The sequence below is a fragment of the Neomonachus schauinslandi genome, chromosome 6 (assembly GCF_002201575.2).
Source record: "Neomonachus schauinslandi chromosome 6, ASM220157v2, whole genome shotgun sequence".
In the NCBI taxonomy this organism is placed as follows: Eukaryota; Metazoa; Chordata; class Mammalia; order Carnivora; family Phocidae; genus Neomonachus; species Neomonachus schauinslandi.
In genome coordinates, this window is record NC_058408.1 from 70,322,960 (window position 1) to 70,343,185 (window position 20,226).

Sequence of the window (20,226 nt, forward strand, 5' to 3'; positions counted from 1 at the left end):
CTGTTCGTGGCAATGCAAGCTGGTGCAACCACTCTGGGAAACAGTATGGAGGTTCCTCAAAAAGTTTAAAATAGAGCTTACCTACGACCCAGTAATTGCACTACTGGGTATTTACCCCAAAGATACAAATTTAGGGATCTGAAGGGGTACGTGCACCCCGATGTTTATAGCAGCAATGTCCACAATAGCCAAACTGTGGAAAGAGTCAAGATGTCCATCGACAGAAGAATGGATCAAGGAGAAGTGGTATATATATATATAATGGAATATTATGCAGCCATCAAAAGGAATGAGATCTTGCCATTTGCAATGACCTGGATGGAACTGGAGGGTGTTTTGCTGAGTGAAATAAGTCAATCAGAGAAAGACATGTGTCATATGACCTCACTGATATGAGGAATTCTTAATCTCAGGAAACAAACTGAGGGTTGTTGGAGTGGGGGTGGGGTGGGAGGGATGGGGTGGCTGGGTGATAGACACTGGGGAGGGTATGTGCTATGGTGAGTGCTGTGAATTGTGTAAGACTGTTGAATCTCAGATCTGTACCTCTGAAACAAATAATGCAATATATGTTAAGAAGAAGAAAAAAAAGAAGGAGATAGCAGGAGGGGAAGAATGAAGGGGGGGAAATCAGAGGGGGAGACGAACCATGAGAGAGGATGGACTCTGAAAATTAAACTGAGGGTTCTACAGGGGAGAGGGGTGGGGGAATGGGTTAGCCTGGTGATGGGTATTAAAGAGGGCATGTTCTGCATGGAGCACTGGGTTTTATGCACAAACAGTGAATCATGGAACAGTACATCAAAAACTAATGATGTAATGTATGGTGATTAGCATAACAATAAAAAAACTAGACACAACCATTCCCTTTGTATCAAAGAAAAAGGGTAATTGCCCTAGTAATACATGGTTAGGGAATTTATTGTATTGGGTTAAGGAGGGAAGAAAGGAAAGACAGTTCCTTCCAGCACAGGGTTCCTTCAGCCGGCACAGAAGAGAAGCCTTGGAATAAGGCTTACACCAAGAAAGGTGGAAAATGGTGGGAGGAGACGAAGAGACGTGCTAACTTCAGGAATCGAAGGGAAAAGAACTCTTAAATATTAGGTGACCTAAAACAAATTCAAATTGTACTTACAGTGAATTCTAAAAAAGTGTCAACTGTTAAAGTAGATCTAAATTCAAAGTCTTTTTCATTGACTCTTGTTAAAATCCCCCCACAGTGGTTTACACATCATGGATCTCTGTAGACACAGTAGTAGGTGTTCTACTTTATTATGTCTTAGAGAAACTGGAAAGCATCAGACTGGGATCAAGAGACCATAACTCCTCCGGAGGCAAACATCATCTCCCATTGCCAGATGAGGGGCGAGGGTAAGGGCTGTGAGCAGTCCATGCAACTTGACCACTTCTGAGCAGAGAAGTCTCTTCCTCTACATGGCACATATTAGAGCTGTTTCATATAGGATGGTCCGTGCTCCATGTCTAATCGATACTATGCCCAATCACGTGTTGTGTAAAGGCAGAAGATGATAGTCCTACATAGATAAAGTATGTAATGATTTACTTTAATTAGTGTTGTATAAGTAGGCAGCATATGGCATATTGTCTATGTCTTTTGTAGAATCTGGTTGACTTCATTAAATTTACAAAAGAGCATATCATTTGATACCTTTGTAAACCTCAACTAACACATATCAACTTTTCCATATTAGTAGTGCTAATTGTATAGATTGTTTGAATTAGGTGGCATTATTTGTAAAGTACTTAGCTTAGAAACTGTCCCAAAAGGATGATTCGTAAATGTGTACTACTTATAAGTCACAAATGGATATAACATATTTAGTATGTTTAAATAGGCATTGAAACTATTAGAAAGCCATACTTTAAAATGTTTAAAATTAAGGCCCTCATATAATTAGATTTTAGGATTGCAAGAAAATTTAAGATATTTAATGTAGTGGCCACAATTTATTTGCAAACAGAAGAAACTGAGACAAGTTGAGTATTTAATTAAGGCATTGTTTTTTCGAGTAGGTATAATTTTTGGTCATGAAAAAGGTTAGCTTTCATAGTTTTCCAAACTGCATGTCATACAAAGCTGTACATTTTTTACGTTAAGTGTAAGAGGATATTCAGAGAATTCAGGAGCATACTGATGCCGGGGAATACAGGCTCCTTCGGTTTCTGATCTCCGATGAATGAGACAATTGAAAGGAGAGAGAACATGGTGTGGGGAACAATGGAAATAATAATTTTATTGCACATTCACAGTCTTATTTTATGTAAGGCTATGAAAGAAGTTCATAATCATCTGATCTACCGGTAAAACAGTGCTCTACAATTGAAATACCTACTTGACTATAAAACCAGCAGCCTCCGATGTGAATATATTGTCAGTATGGCTATGTCAATAAAAATCCCCAAGGCTGTCTTTTAAATATCTCATTAAAATAGATGACCAAGGGTCTCTGTATGGTTATTGTGATAGGGATTCACAAATCATCTGGCAGTACCTAAAGTTCTGTCCTTCCTGAAATAGTTGCAATGGAAATACTCACGCAAAGAAAACCCATATAATGAAAAGAAAAAGAAGCTGCCCTGAGCAGGTATTTCAGACTCTGTGTTAGTATTGGTAGTGAGGTGGGAGAATTCACACATTGATAATCTTTTATGTTTGGTTACTTTTTCTGTTTCTCTTATTAACAGTTCTTTACTGTGTTAACTTTGATTACATAAGTTTGCTTGGTTTTGATGAAAAAAATCTTGAATTATAAAAGCAACCTTAAAATTCTACAGTACACACGAAAACATAAATTGATTCTGACTTAAAATTCCTACAACACATGCTAAGAAGTAAATGTGATTCTGAGAACCTTAACTTTACTCTATGTAACATTTTTTCCCAGATTCTACATTCACATATAAGACATGTTAATAGGAAAACTTTCTCTGTAGCAAATTTCCATAGAAAAGATGAATGTAACTGACAGCAGAAAATCTGACAAGGCTAAAGGGTATTAGTGTTTTTCTTCATGTAAATGTAACTCAGAATAGATAGGAATATGACAGTAACTGGGGTCAGTTTACTCTAGATACTAACTACTCTCTTATGAGCTAAAATCCCTCTTTCTGCACAAATTGTTGTATATGTGTTATATATATGTTGGTATTGTAGCCTTTGCAAAATTACTTGGTATTTGTATAGTATGTGCTACGTGTAAATGGTTTGCAGAGGTAAAAGCTCATTTAATTCAGTTCCCATAATAAACCTGTGAGGTAGAAATCTACCCCATACCTCAATCTGCAGTTCAGCCAAGTGATGCTTTTCCTTGTTCCTTTGCTGCTACTGCAGCCGCCCTGAGTGGAAATGCTCTTGGTCACCCACCACTCCAGACTCTGCTGTGAGCTCCCCTCCTAAATGACACCTCTGCCCTTGCAATCTCTGCTAAGAATCCAGGCTGAGTCACAGCTTCTGATGGGGGTGCCCACATTAAATACATCAAGTCTGTCACACCTTGCCTATTAAAGATGCTTACGTTCCTGAAAGTTTTCCTTTCTGTTTTCTTCTTCTCTGCACATTCTTTGAGGAGCATCCACATCATTTGCTTTTTGTGTTCTGTGCCTTTTGCGGTTTCCAGCTACGGCTGATGACTTTTCTGTATGAAAGAACAGCCAATTCTGGTTTCTCAGACCATTCTAACTTCTCTGCTGCCTCTTTGTCTTTCTGAGTGGTTTGCTGAATCTCCATATATACATATACTTACGTATATTCCAGTCTGTTCTGGCAGATGGACATTTCCACTGTGGGGACAAATTGTTTAACTCTTGGAGTGAATGTAATGATACATGGAAACAGTGTCATCTCGGTGGATAAACTTTGGAACTTATGAAAGCCCTGTTCAATGACGTATGGATTCTCTGCATTTTGTTTCCAGCTATTGAAAAAGAAGCCCTGGGGCACCTGGGTGGCTCAGTCAGTTAAGTGCCTGCCTTTGGCTCAGGTCATGATCTCAGGGTCCTGGGATCAAGTATTGCATCAGGCTCCCTGTTCAGCAGGAAGTCTGCTTCTCCCTCTCTCCTTGCTCATGCTCTCTGTCTTTCTCTCTTGGCTTGCTCACTCTCTCAGATAAATAAATAAAATCTTAAAAAAAAAAGAAGTCCTTAAAACATATCCTTCACATTTAAATCTGTTTTGATACGTTTGAGGAGAGGGAAGGGACCTGTACTCTTAGAAGTGCACATGTTAAGCCTGCATTCCTTTCCGCTTCTTGTTCTGAGCACCTGCTCTTTCTTGCCCTGATTGAAAAGATACTGGATAATACCACATCAAGTAGTCTCTGCAGGAAGATGCACATCACATTCTCTTGTTAAATAATATGACTATGGATGGGGGTGGCAGATAGGATTAGAAGGTCATTTACCAACTGGCTTGCAGTGATGAGCTTGGGTTCAGATAGCACTGGCAGAAGCTTCATGCTTATGGTAGAAACAAGGCTAATGTGTGGAGGGAGAGAAGCCTGGAGACGCTATGTAAATTACAAGGTCTCAAAAATAGATGCAGTTTGTTTTTTGTCATCTTTGCTTTTAATAAGTATGAGCCTTGCTAATGACCCGACCCACCAAAGAATGCAAAATAGGATACAGTAGGTTTGTGACTCATTTAAACTCTGAAAACCTGAAGAGGTTTGGAATTTGCATACTCCATGCTTCTCCTGTAATACCACATAAATAAATATTACATATGTAATTATTTTAATATTTTCTGTCCCCCTGGATCTTCTGTAAGGGCTGTGATTGCATAAAACAGGTCTGCCTTCCTTACATTTCTAGCTCTAGTGTCAAGCACTGAAATCAGCACTTAATAGCCGCCGCTTAGTAACTTAAAATGTTTGTTGCATTACTAAAAAGTGTGCAAATTGCTAGTGTTCCCAGATGTGGTTAGATTTACTTTTACTCCAGGAATCCACAGAACAAATGTGGAAATGTTAAAGTTTGGGAAACGGTAAAGCAAAATCTATTCCTCTGCAGAGAAGGAAAGTTTTTCTAGTGTGTTTCAAATGACAAAACATTAAAATGCATGGTGAGATGTGAGGTCTTTTGACAAAAAAGTGAAATACTCTGCTTAGGATCCTGATTTTCCATTCTGTGACACTACAGTTAACAAAATCCTCTGAGAAATATATGTATAGTTTGTGTGTGTCTTAATGAGGTTGACTTAAATTTTCTTGCATGCCAATAATAACTATTTACATAGTCCTTATTTAAAATCTGAAGAGAAGAGTGGAAATCAAACTTTCTTCTTCATTGTTTGATAAATATTTGGCAACTTCAGTTATTGCTGAATGTTTTTGTTTTTCATTTGATAATACACACTTTGCACAGACAGTTGTTCCTAGAGAAATGTGAAATTTGATAAATAATTTTGAATTTAGGACATGCATTTAAAAACTGAGCCGAGGGATTCACTACAGTGAACTTTATTTTCCTTCATTCCCATCCTGCCCTAACTTAAAGCAAACTAGGAATATATGTCTGTTAAGCAACAGAAATGTTTTTATAGTTCATATGTGGAAGTATATCTAAGTGTTCTGTGACCATACTTTGAGCTATGAAGTTTTCTACCCTGCTGCGTTGCTCTTGTCCTTAAACTGGATTAAGGGCAGCTGTGAGAACAGGGATTTAGAAGGATGCTGATCAGCAGAGATGGTGACTATTCCAGGAAGTCTCAGAGACATCTCTACTGGTTTTAACTTTTTAGCTCACGTTTTCAGAGACCACAAATAAGTCACTGTTCATTCCTTTCCATCGTCCTGACCTGGGTAGAGATGTGAGCACTATCATGCCAGGTGGTAGGGATGGCTGAATATAACGGCCCAAATGTGATCAGGACTGTGGGGATGGCACCATCCCTGCAAATGGCAGAAGTCACACGTGTGTAATGAGCTTTGTGATGGAAACTGTTGACATGAATTGGTTCTCTGTCCTATGCTGGCTACATTGGGTCTTCAATATTTACTATAGGAAATCATCTTAAAATCTAAGATTTTCAGTGTGCCCAAGAGAATAGCAAAGTGGATTATCATAAATGTGTTTTCTCCATTTTTATCTGTTTGGGATAATCTGAGAAAAACAATCTATATAAAAATGAAATAGTTTAATATTAAAATAAAAGCATATTCACTGATTCACATTTCTTCTTGCAGCTTTAATGTTATTTTACTCTATCATGTTCACATGGTGAATTGACTGGAACATAATTTTTTGCTTTGACCAGTATGTTTTTAAAGCACGTTGTTCCCGTAATGTGTCCATAGTGACCTGGCTGTTAACTTGGAACAGCAGAGTTGGCATTAGGAATATAAGGACGATAATTTCTAATTTGTAAGTTCTAAAACATTTCCCCGTGGTCTGTCCTTTTTCTCATCTTTTCACTTATTAATCGACATACATCATCTATTCACATGTAATGTTAATATATTTTAACATGGTTACAAACATATAGATAAGTCAGTGATGTGAATTGTTTTGATTAATATTAATTTCATAGAGTCTTGCCCTTAAACAAGTGTAAGCAAGGATCACATCTCTGGAGATATGCTTCCTCTTTGAAGACCCTTATCCAAGATTTCTTTGCCCACTTCCAGTAGCGGGACCAGCCAGGGTCAGCAGTGCCTTAGCAGGGACTTGCATGAGTCTGATCCTGTTTTTCCCTTTGCAGTGCTCTGGGATTCTTTACCTGGTGTGTGCAGTTCGTAAGTGTTTGGGTGAGTTGCGGAGATTACGCCCGTGGGGCCCTTTGACAGACAGCAACCTAATGAGTTCCCCTTGGTGGTGGGTGTTTTTCTCACAGAAACTTGAGAAATTGGCTTATAGAATGTGGCAGACCTGTTGATTTGTGATGACTCTCATACTCGTTAGACAGAAGATGAGGCATCTTTGTGGGCAAAGTGGGAAAAAATGAAATATTTTGCATATTTTATTAGCTTGTATGGTTTTGATGAGAAGGTGACTGTTACTCTTTGTCCTGTATGAAATGTCTTTTTTCTCTGTCTGCTTTTAAGATTGTCTGCTCATTTCTGGTTTTAAACAATTTGAGTATGATGTGCTTTAGAAAAAATAATAATGAGGAAATTATGAGATAAAAAACAGAAAGGATAAAGTACTTAATGCTGTTGCAGAAGCTTTGGGCAAACTCGTGGAGAAAGTGATAATTGAGTCAAGTGTTAAAAATATTGGTCCGGGGCGCCTGGGTGGCTCAGTCGTTAAGCGTCTGCCTTCGGCTCGGGTCGTGATCCCAGGGTCCTGGCATCGAGTCCCACATCGGGTTCCCTGCTTGGCAGGAAGCCTGCTTCTCGCTCTCCCACTCCCCCTGCTTGTGTTCCTGCTCTCGCTATCTCTCTCTCTCTCTCAAATAAATAAATAAAATCTTTAAAAAAAAAAAATATTGGTCCGATGGACAAATGAAAGCACATTTCAAGCAGAGGATATTATATTCACAGGTTATTTTGGGGGAACACAGGAGACTAGGGGGTGGGGGTTTGATGTGAGGACAGGACCAGTCATAGGGACTGAGTGCTCATTTGCATATATACAGTAGGAAATGCTTACAGAAGATTTAAGGAGACAAGCAGTTTGGTACTCAGGTAAGCAGCTCTGAGGAGAGGTCGGGACCCATATAAGCATTGATTCAGCACAGGTGTTCTTAAAGTCACAGGGAAGTCTCGGACTGCCTGGCACAGGAGGACAGAAAATACAAGACTGACTTAGATGCTTAATAACAGTTCACAATGAGTAAGTGTCATTAATTCTCACAGGGACTGCACAGTCTCCCAACTCACCCCTCTGCTCCCAGGTTCACCCCGGAGGCCACCGCTCCACTTATAAGTACATGTTCATACACATGTGATCTCATTTGGGTTTTTTCAAAAGATTTTACTAGCTCCCCACTACCTGTGGAATCAAATTAAAAGTCTTCAGCCTTGTATTCCAAACAGTATCCTTTTCTACACTCATGGATGTTTGAGGCATTGATTTTCTTTACCCAGTATTCCAGTGCCTTTCGGTGCATGGGAAGGAGAGCATAAGCTCTCTTTGGGAATTTCTCACTCCCTCCAAATTCAGAGTCCCTCTCCCATGCATTGTGTGTTCAGAAGCATAATCTGGTATCTGTAGGATGACTCTCTGGGATGGTGCCCAGCCATGTGTTTATAATTTTATAATAACTAACATTTTTTTTTCTGTGTGAAGACCTTGTCTTCCATTTAACAAGTAAATAGGCTCTCTCCCCTAGCTTTCACATCGACTGATAGAGCCTTGGAGAGATGTAAGTAAATTAATAAATATACACTTAAAAGGGAATAAAATATTATAATAGTATAAATTGAGTTAAATAAATTATGCAGAATGGATATTTTTGGCTCGACTGTATGAAGTATTTCAGGAGGGCCTCAAGGGCTGCTGGTCCCTGTGGAGTGTGGCCAGTGGAGACCCCTACAAGTGGGAGACAGACGGTGGGAGAGTAAGATCTGGGAGGCCTGCAGGATGGACTCCCTCCACCACGTTATTGGCTCTACTGGACGCTCCTGCCTGTCGCCGGGATTCTGACCGCCACCCCTCCTTTCGTCCTCTGCAGCCCGGGCTGTCCTGCGTAACTGTAGTAGCGCAGGGTTGACCCATTATGGTTCCCTCTAGCACAGCTTTGAACCAGTCCTTTACAGATGACGCTCTTCTCAGTGTATCCCATTGAGTGAGTGACCCATTAGTGTTTGGACCACAACTTCTCTTATCACCATGAATTTCTTGGCAACATTATGAAAATGTAAAATTACTGTATTTATTGGTTTAGTTTTTACTGGGTCTCTGCCCACTGAACTGCAAACTGTCTAAGGACAGGGACCTTTTCTGTTCTCTGTTGAAGGAGAACTGCAGTAACAGAATTAAATAGGCAGCAAAGCTTCATGGACGACTTTTTGAGAAGAGTGATTGAACTCGGCTCTGCTGAAACAGGAAGCAAGATGTTTTTAGGGAGGAGATTTGTTTCAGGACAGTGTGGCTGGTGGCAAGGTCCTGGAGGACATAGTGGGGAGTTGGTCCATGTGATGGGCTCACCTGAGCTGATGGGCACTTTCTGGACTCAGGCTTCTACCCTCCCACAGAAGTGGGGCGACGGGGCACTGTATTTTTTTTTTAAAGATTTTATTTATTTATTTGAGAGAGAGAGAATGAGAGACAGAGGGCATGAGAGGGAGGAGGGTCAGAGGGAGAAGCAGACTCCCTGCCGAGCAGGGAGCCCGATGTGGGACTCGATCCCGGGACTCCAGGATCATGACCTGAGCCGAAGGCAGTCGCTTAACCAACTGAACCACCCAGGCGCCCCTGTATTTTTTAATAATCACATTTCATAGGGGTGGCTCCCAGGTCCTGGCAGGACATAGTCACATGTTGTAAAACTGGCAAGAGGCTGTCAAAAAGGGGCAGAGAAAGAATTTATCTCCACAAGTTTTCTAAAGCAAGTGTTGTAAGGAAAGGGAAGGCAGGGTCCACCTGTCGTGTGTCCACTGCTCTTCTGCCAAAATGGTAGCAACCACCCACGATGCATTTGTACAGTGCATAATGATTCAAACAAACAGGAAAAGGTAGCTCAGCAAATGAGCACATTGCTATGCAAAAGGAGGTTTACTTTCAACTAAAAGCTCATCTCCACATTCTTGGAGGAATGTACATATAAGGGACCAGACAGCGGCGTGAGCTTTAGGAAATTACATGGTTGGGAGAGTTTGAATAGTGTAGAAAACAAATTCATAGCTTACTCCTTTTAATGATGCCAAGGAGTCAAAAACCTTTGGAAATACTTTCTTTGAGTTTGGCTCTTCATTTCGTGCAGATATTTGTATTTTTTAGGCAGGGAAGGAGTATGTGTGAGGACCAGCTGCTCCCTGTTTTCTCTGGGGGTAGCATGAAGCTCAGAGGCCTGGGTGCTAGTGACTCCAGTCCCCTGGGATCCAACTGTCAAGTACAGTTTGCTCAGAGCACTGCTTTGTTTGACTGTAAAGAAGAGCTGTTGGAGGAAGTGTGGGAAAGGACACAGATAAGGTCAGAGCACCTACTGAGTCCTCAGTATGTCATCGTAAATCCTGTGTGTGTGTTGCTAAAATAAGCAGGTATCTGACAATAGTAATGTTTTTTCTCCTGAACTCTGAGTGACTACTTAAGCTTTATGCATAGGCTGAGCTTTAGTAGAATACAAATTTGCCTTTTCACATGGAGGAGCTGCTGAGCCCAGGACAAACGCTGACACAGGGGAGGTCACAAAGTGCTTCCTGAATATGTCCCAAGCTGAGCAGGTACAAGGCGGAGACTGCAGGGCCCTTGTTTGGGGCTAGTTCCACTAGAGAAATTTTTTTATTCCTCAAAGTAATTAAAAATACATTTCCAAATAAAAATTTTAACACTCTGAATCGCGAATGCTAAATATTAAATTACATCTACCTGGAATCCATTAAAATAGTATCTTCATTTCAATAGAAAGGATTATATGGTAATTCACATTATTCAGGTGTTTTAACAATTGCATTTTTGTTCCCAAACAGTCCTTTTAAAGTTTTGTTTTAAATAAAGATAAATTGACATTAAATTATTTTCTTCATGTGTTGTTCTGTAAGGAGAACAGGTTTCAAAAATGAGTATTTGGTATGATTCAGTTTTATTTCATATACATTCAGTAAACAAGGTCAGGAAGTAAGAGTCAACATTTAATTTCTTTTTATGCTTAACTATAATGCCTAATTCTTCTAACCATAAATATTACTACTTAATGAGAGAAGGTTAAAATTTTAAAACAGCAATTTTCAATTTAAAAAAAAATCCTCTGAGAAATTGAGATTTTTAATGAATTCTGAGTGACTTCCATACATATATGTATCTTTTTTTTTTTTTTCAGTAAACTCAATTCAAAACAGTTGGAGCAGTAAAGACTGGCCTATGACCTGTAAGTATTTAAGAAAATAAATTGTTAATTCCGTACATGAAAACAGGTAAATCATTCTAAAAGTGTATTAGGTCTTTCATGAAAAAAAAATCCCATAAACAAAATAAATTTGATTAATGGTAAACATATGAAAAGTAAGCTTTAGTATCCGTAAAGCATTCTTATTTTCTATTTATCTGGGGATCGGTCAGTTAACTTCTGTGATGAGCAGCCTGAGAGAGTGAGGCTGTACCTAGAACCTCCTGCTCTAAACTCCCAGGATAATACACTTGTTTTCTGTGTCAGACATTTTTGGCATCACAGATGATACCCATGCAGACATGGGGGTTAACGGGACTAAAACTGTGTCACCTCAGCAGAGAGAAAGCAGGTTAGACTTGGTAGGTGGAGGCTTCCAACCCGGGTGGAGATAGTGGCCGCCCGGGTATGAGCCCTCTAACGGTACATGCAGGCTCGCCAGCCCGAGGCCATCGGAACTCATCAGCGTCAGCAGTAACGCATCCAGAGAGGCGCTAAGCACATGTCTGCAGAAAACTTCCACATACGGTCTGTTGAAGCGGTTCAGAAAATACATTATTTGACCACATATATCAGTTTCCATTCATGAGTGGTGTCTGATGGGCACTTTTTCGGTTTCCCTGTCTACTTTTAGGACGTAAACTAAATTGAATAATACCTCACAGCTGCTTGCTTCCGTGGCGAACATACGAATCTAACAGGTACCTCAACTTCCTTAGAAATGGACGGTATGTACCGTAAGATTCCAAATATAAATAGAAGTGAGGATAATATTATGTGTTGAATTTCTAGCAGCTCATTTTCCTGTGAAATGGTGCAGTACAATTTCAAAGAGCAAAACCTTGTAAGCTGAATTTTGTTTACTCTAGGTCTATTTACTTCTTCTACATGACAGTTTAACATGTACAAGCTCTTGTTTTTTTTTTTCTTTTCCCTTTAATATGCCTTTTCTGAAGTATCAACCCCACTTCTGCCATTACTTTATTTGTTGTGAAAATAAATTGTTTTTCAAAAATACCTCCTAACAATTTTAATTATACATGATTTTCGCTTTTCCTGATACATTTTGACATTTCAAAGAAAGCAAGAAAGGTAACCGAATGTAAAGGTTAAATCTCCAGCTGAAAACCGTGCTGAGGGGCAGAGGTGGACAGGGCGGCTGAGGGGCGGTCCGTCCTGCCTGCAGGGGCTGCTCTAGATCCTGTCCAGTCCACCAGTTGAGCCCTCCTCTGCCGTGGACTAAACTCAGTGCTGAGATAGTACGTGAGACACGTCCCTGTGCTGGAAAAGATAGGAAGCAGGGAGAAGTAACACTTGTAAGGTGACGCGGGAAGATCTTCAAGAGGATCAGGTTTGCATGCGATTTGAAGGATGTGACAAGCTGCAGTGTGAGTGCTGTGTAATCAGTTAAAGGTGACACATTCTAGAATGGAAGGTCTGAAGGCAGTCACCACACACACACACACACACACACACACACCACAGAGGTCCCCAGGAGCAATGGGCGCACGTGTTGAGCAGTAGGATTGGTAAGAGACACCATGTTTGGATGTTACATGGATGAAGGGCAGGTCATTCTAAGTGGATAAAGTCACATAAAACCAGTTTGGGAGGGCAGAAGTAGAAGCAAGCTTGCTTTGAGGGATGATGGAAGGGAAGTCAGATTTGAGGGGCGTTGCACGGAGGGTGACTCTGTCCATCAGAGAACGATCTTTAGGAGGGAACGAGCTGAAAGCGCAGCTTTGTAGTTCTTTTTTTTTTTTTTTAAGATTTTGTTTATTTGACAGAGACACAGCGAGAGAGGGAACACAAGCAGGAAGAGTGGGACGGGGAGAAGCAGGCTTCCTGCGGACCGGGGAGCCCGATGTGGGGCTCGATCCCAGGACCCTGGGATCATGACCTGAGCTAAGGCAGACGCTTAACGACTGAGCCACCCAGGCGCCCCGCAGCTTTGTAGTTCTTAAACAATGGATCAGACTTGGAAATAAACACTTAGGAGCCATAGTAATATGAGAAATGAATGTCGTGGACAGGATTATCCAGAAAAGAATATAGAATTAAGGGAAAAAATTGAATGTAGGGACACCTGGGTGGCTCAGTCGTTAAGCATTTGCCTTTGGCTCAGGTCATGGTCCCAGGGTCCTGGGATCGAGCCCCGCATCGGGCTCCCCGCTCCGCGGGAAGCCTGCTTCTCCCTCTCCCACTCCCTCTGCTTGTGTTCCCTCTCTCACTGTGTCTCTCTCTGTCAAATAAATAAAATCTTTAAAAAAAAAAATGAAAGTAAATAGGAAAGAACACCAAAATACAGAGAGCAGGCAGAGGAAAAATGTTAGCAGAGGAGACTCAGAAGAACCCTGTAAGCGAGGCAGAAGGTAACTCGTGAAGATAAGAAAATGAACCTTATTGAACTGGCACCTTGCAGATTAGCAATTATCTTAACGGGAACCTATTTATTACACTAGTAGGTCAGTATTTGTAGTATACTGGATTTGTAGGCAAAATAATATGAGGAACTTAAGTAAACTCTACTTCCCAGAATTTTGGTGTTTAAAAGAAAAAAAAAAAGATCAAGGGAGGCAGGCTAGGATAGGACAACTTGTCTTCTCTGTAAGCATAATGTAGGGAGTCAGTGAATATGTAGAGATTGAAGATACAAGTGATAAAGTCTGTATTTGAAGAACTAATATACCAAGGGTATGAGAAGTTATGTTAGTATTCTTTCAGTTGCAGAGTAAGAAATTTCAAAACAAAGCCAAAGAAAACTGAATTCTAATAATGGAAGTATTAAGAATTTATCCACTTATGAAATACCAGGCCTAGCCTGCCAGTACTCTAAATGGCAGTCACCAGAATGGCAATGAGAATTGGGTGTGTGTGTGTGACAAAGGAGACTTAGGGGTGAAGCACAGGTTGGTCTCACTCATGACTGATACTCACATCTGCCCTGAAACAGCTGTGCCAAATTATTAAAATATGCCCATGCTTCTGGTAAATGATCATATTCAAAATCTTTCAATTGCTCATTTGCTTGCTACCCAAAACACTCTGTTTACCTCCAGGATCCTCAAAATGTCCAGCATTCAGATACAAAATGGATAATTTCTGGCAAAGCCAGAGGACTCTACGTCCTGGCATCAGCTGTATTGTCTGTATAATTTTGATAGTAAATGCTCTTCCATTCTTTTAGATATTGACATTCATGGTTTCATCAGTGCAGGTAATAATACAGAAGTAATCAAGAGGTGATGATGATGCAGGAGGGGATGATGGTGTAGGAGATGATGATGCAGGAGGGGATGAAGGTGTAGGAAGTGATGATGCAGGAGAGGATGATGATGCAGGAGGGGATGATGATGCAGGAGGGGATGATGCAGGAGGGGATGATGCAGGAGGGAATGATGGTGTAGGAGGGGATGGTGCAGGAGGGGATGATGATGTAGGAGGTGATGATGCAGGAGGTGATGATGCAGGAGCTGATGATGGTGCAGGGGCTGATGATGCAGGAGGAAATACAGATCTGTGACTTGGGACCATCAGCCAGCTCAATAGGGAGCCCATAAATGCACAGAATGTAAGTCAGGTGTTGACTGGAGCTAAATTCAGGACAGTGAGCCAGGGCACCAAGGAGTCCAGGGTGCAGGTGTCTGAGGGAGGTCACGGCCTGGATCTGATGGGTCTTTTTGCAGTGGGTGGAGGACCCTGAGTCCTGAGGTGTTACTCATCCAGATACCACCTGGCACCTGCACGGGTCCTATTGTATCTTCTGAAATAGATCGAGATCAGCTTTACTTACCACCTGTCAAATGACTAATATAACTGCTGCTGACCATGTTTCCCCTTTCTCACGGACTCTCAAAGCGCACATGACCCCTTTGTACAAGTTATAAAAAGCTGCTTTGAGCGGGTAGTTTGTAAAAGTCGCTCCTCATGGGCGTCATTAGGAAGGAGCCCGCCATGCTCCGTCCCGTTAGGGCCTGGTGAGCTGAGTAGGGAACAGCTGGCAGGCCCGCCGGAGTCTCTCTGGCCAGGTGCTCTGGGCGGAGCATAGTCCGTGCATGGGCAGGGTCTGACCGTTCCTTCCCACGTGCTCATGTGGCTCGGGTGGCTCCCGGCCGCGCTGATGACACAGGCTGGCTGTCTAGCTTTGCTGAAGAGATGCCCTGAGGGCAGTGCCGTGGCCAGAGCAGATTTCTCAGCCTTTATTTTCCCTCCGTGGTGGAGCCTGCGCGGTGGCTCTCAGCCCTCGTCTGCGCCGCTGTGCTCGTAAGCACGTGGATGGGTGGGCTTGACACGGGCTTCAAGCTTCAGGGAGAAATCTGTGAGCACTTCTCTAAAAGTACAGAGCTGTCCGGGTGTAGTTTCTCGTGCGTGGTAGTTCTGCATCCTCGTGTCAACTGCTTCTGCACACCCCAAGGCTCGTAATCTCGCCCACTCTTGTAGAAAGTTGTTAGCTGTGTCTGCCCTTTCCCTGAAGCGTTTTTTCTCGGGAGGTGAGCTAACCTTTCACACATACACAATATGGGGAAAATGCATTATTTATGAGTGTGAATTGCCATATGCATTGCATTTTTCTGATATATTAAGATTAAAAAGTAAATTTTAAAAACCTCTAATTTTATTTCTCAGAGAGGCCCGTGGGCTGGATTTGGGAAGGGATGCTTAGATGTCTAAGGCTGTGTGACAGAAGGTATTTCACGTGGGGGGAGGACTCTGGCGGCACTCTGCTCGAATGCGTCACGAGTTCAGCGACGCTTGGTGATTTACTGCCTGGTCTCAGCTATCCATGGAGCACTGGTGAGAGGAGGGAAGTCGGTGTATTTATTACCCCAGTGCTGTCCTCACAGTGTCCCCAGCGGGTGCTCGCGCCAGGATCCTGAAGAGGAGCTGCTGTGCTCAGAGGCCGGAGCAATACCCTTGACTCCAAAGAGCACAGAGCTGTGGTCACCACAGGGCCGTCGAGGACAAAGGGTCATGACTGCCGTGCAGAAGCGAACATTGCCCAAGATGGCAGGTACACTGTAATCTAAATTTTCTCTATAAAGCTGCTACCTAAAAACTGCAATCACAAATTTTAATTAAGTTGATGTCCTTCATAACACATTTGATTTAAACCACGATTCTTCTATTAAGAAAAATTATTTCGGAGTCCACACTTACTTTTGATCAGGAATGCCCTACTTATTGATGATGGATTATATCTCTAACCCAGTCCATACAAAAGGTGAACATTCAGTAAGTGAATGACTATTCCTTATAGATGTTTATTTTAAAAATAAACTAGTCACATTTTTGGTTACATAAGCTATTCATTCACCAAATATTTACTGTGTCCCCATTACATGTCTGTTGCTGTGGCACGTTCTTTAGGTATAATAATGCGTGATCCTTTAACACCAGAGGTCTGTTACTTTAGTGGAAAAGAGACTTCAGCTAATCTGAGGTGAGAGAGACAAGCAGGCGTTCGTGTTCCTGGGAGCCAGCCTGGCACACGGTCAGGGTTGTGTTCTTCTGTTATGCACAGACACCAACATCAGCAGACATGGTTACCCTGACCGAGGTGGGTTCAGACTAAAGCAAAACCCTGTGTGGTCATGGCTGAGTGCAGATAAACAGGAACCTTGTCCAACACACAAACGCCAACAACCCGCTCCTCGGGCTGAAGTCAGTAGCAGCGGCTGCATTGCCCTTTGCAAACCGAGCTTTGCTCTAGGCCTCCCTGTAGAGAGGGTTTATTAAGATTCCTAACCCAGTTGCTGTGCTCTGAATGTCTGTATCTTCCCAAAATTCCTATGTTGAAATTTTAAACCCCAAAGTGAAGGTATTAGGAGGTGGGGCCTTTACAAGGTGATCAGGTCACGAGGGTGGAGCTCTCATAAAAGGGACCCCACAGAACCTCCGCGCCCCTTTCTGTCATTAGAGGCTACCAGGAGAAGTCTGCAAACCAGAACGGCTCCCCCCCCGCAGCCACGCTGGCCCGCCGATCTTGGACTGGCAGCCCCCAGAACTGGAAGCAATGAATTGCAGCTTCTCACTAGCCTCCCGTGTGTGGTGTTTTGTTAGAGCAGCCCAGATGGACTGAGGTACCTTGATGCAGGTCAGGTGCTGCACCTCCCAGCAAGACCTAGGCCAGAGCGAGACCTTAAACCTCCCCCAAGTCACCTGACAGAAAATGAAACCCTGTGACAGTAAGTCCTCCCTGAAGCCCCATTACTAGACTTCTACCCCACAATTCCCAAGTCTGTGTTCTCTCTCACGACCACAAACCAGAAACCCAACCTGCTCAGTGACACCTGTGTTCCTGGTGGTCTCTGGCCACGTGACATCCGGAAATGTAATCAGAGATAAACTCGGGGAAAAATGCTCTGGGAGCAGAAAAAGTTACAAACACACCTTGTGTATATTATAGAGAGAGGGACAGAGGGAGAGAAAGGGGGAGAGAAGGAGACAGAGGGAGAGAGAGAGGGAGGGAGGGTGGGGGGCAGAGTGCTTCAGCAATATGCCAGCTCCCCGCTGGCTCCGTGTGTGTAAGTAATGAAGTCTGGTGGGAGCACTACATAGTTTTAGGAGGAGTCTGAGGGCAGAGGAAACTCTAAACCCTCCAGAGTCACAGCACCAGTGGTGTCAGGACATGGAGTCCCACAGCTGATTGACCATCCATGCTTTAGGCAGATCTGTACACAAAGCAACAGATTTGTGTTACTCTGTGATAAAAAGTGAACATGTTCCGCGTTGCATGGGTCTCACTGTTGTCCTGCAGTGAGCGTGAGGGAGCAGTGCCCCATGGGTGTGGGCTCTCAGGCTCACCCCACAGCTGCATTTCTCCAGGGGTGTGAACTAATAAGCAAGTGGACACAGTCCCCGCGGAGAGGGGGGACACTGGCATGAGTCACAGAGGGACTGCCACATCGGTTCATACCAGCGCCGGGTACCTGAGACTTCCTCTGAAATCGCTCCTTCCATGTCTGCAAACCCAGAAAAGCCAGAAGCTTCAGAAAGAGTCGGGATAGATGAAGGGGAGAGAGGAAAGAACAGATGGGAACACTGCACCCCAGGTGTGGAGTTATGGGGTGACTCTGAGCTGGGGAAGGATGATGACGAGAAGCTGGAGCGAGCTTGAATCAAGGTTCATTGTAGGCAGAATACGGTCTGGCAAGGATGCCATAGCCTGATTCTAAAGCCTGTGACTATATTATGTCGATCCAATTAAGAAGATTTTCCCAGAATACCTGAGAAGGCCCAATCTAATCACATAAGCCTTGAAAAGCAGAGGACTTTCTTTCCTGGGAGGCGGGAAACAGATGCGGCAGGAGAGTGTTCAAGGGATTCCCTGACATCCTGATCCGCACTGCCAGTTGGAGGGGCTCATGGGCAAGGACTGAGGAGAGGACTGGGAGAGCTGAGAGTGAGCCCCAACTGCTCATCAGCAAAAAGCTGGGAGCTCATTCCTCCAGCTACAGGGAGCTGGCTCTGCGGTGACCATGGAGAAGCTGGGAGCAGGTAGCTGGGGGCATCATGGAGCCTGGGGCGCAGAAGCCAGTAGCACCAGCCTGGACGGCTGACCATGCACCTGGGAGGCCACGGGTTGTGGAGTGTGAGTGCTCACCTTGCGGTGATTTGTTACTGCACAAGAGAAAAGTAATTGTTTGGACTTTTTAATATCATGGCATCAGACTTTCAACATCTGCAAGTACCAAAAAAAGTTAGAGGATTTTCTCGTTATCCGTAGGCAAGTAAGGAGAGAAACCTTACAAAATGTGTTTGAAGACAATAAGGAGAGAAACCTTACAAAATGTGTTTGAAGACCATTATAAGAAGAAATGAATTTCGTTTCCCACGCCATGTAAATTCAGCCTGTTCAGGACCCTTCATGTGAACTTTCACAGAGGTCTTAAAGATTACTCAGAGGCATGATTTCAGGTGCAAGTCTCCCAGTGGTCTGCACATTCCTGAGACACGGTCTAGAAGGTGCCACGTGACAGTGCAGCTAGCAGTCGGGCACCCGGGCCAAGTCCGCTGGGGACAGGGTGTTGCCTACATGTTACTGAGGCCTGAGACTTTCAAACACATAAAGAAAAGCCATAATCACTGAGCATAGCACTTACAAGTAGGCTGTGTCATCAAATTGTAATAACATTCCTGTTATTGTCACCTTTCATATATTTTATTTATTTATTTATTTATTTAAAGATTTTATTTATTTATTTGTCAGAGAGAGAGAGCACAAGCAGGGGGAGCGGCAGGCCAAGGGAGAAGCAGGCTCCCTGCTGAGCAAAAAGCCCGATGTGGGACTCGATCCCAGGACCCTGGGATCATGACCTGAGCCAAAGGCAGACGCTTAACCGACTGAGCCACCCAGGCATCCCCACCTTTCATATATTTTAAATCTGTGCCAAGATCTCTGATAAATATTTTATATATGTTATATCCTTTAATTATACAGCACTCTGAGATAGATCTGTCTCCTATTTTAAGATTAAGAAATTGGGAAGTAGCATGTACTAGGAATAGAGTTATGGTCAAGAACAGCATACTCACCAAGAAATTATAATTTTAGAAATGATGATAATGATGATGACGACAAACAGTAATGTTGCCTTTTTTTCCCCTCCAAATTATTTAATGGATTCTTCTGGGAGGCAGAATGGCAGAATTTGTCAAACTGAGGGACATAGGCATGTTTGGAAATGCTCTTGGGAGTCTTGACTCTCAGATTGTTACATGTTGGGTTTCTTATACTGTAATTGTCTTTAAAAAATACTAAAATCGAGTTTGACATCATATTACCCATTGTGCAACTGAAGATTGCTAAGATTTCATGACTAGTATTTCTGTATTTATGATCCTATTTTTGACAAGTAAAAGCCAAATCTAGTGCCTTTTGCAAACCAGGTTTTCCCGGGGACGTGGGTTGTCACACACACTGCAGGGTGGGCTGCACAACTCACAACTAGAGTGAGCTGTGTATTCACGTTGTGAGCAGGTCCCTTATAATATTTGAAGATATTTGCAGGGACCAAATAGTGCTCCCATGAAGTAGCAGTAAATATGCCAGAAGTATCTCTCTGTTCTCACAATGATTGGATTACATGCTCATTCAATTCAAAGCTCATTAAACTGCACGGTTAGTGGTTAATCTTATATTGAAGGTAATGAGGTAGCATGATAATAATCAAATGGCATGCCTTTAAAGTGGCAAATGCTCATTAGTGGAAAGTTGGATG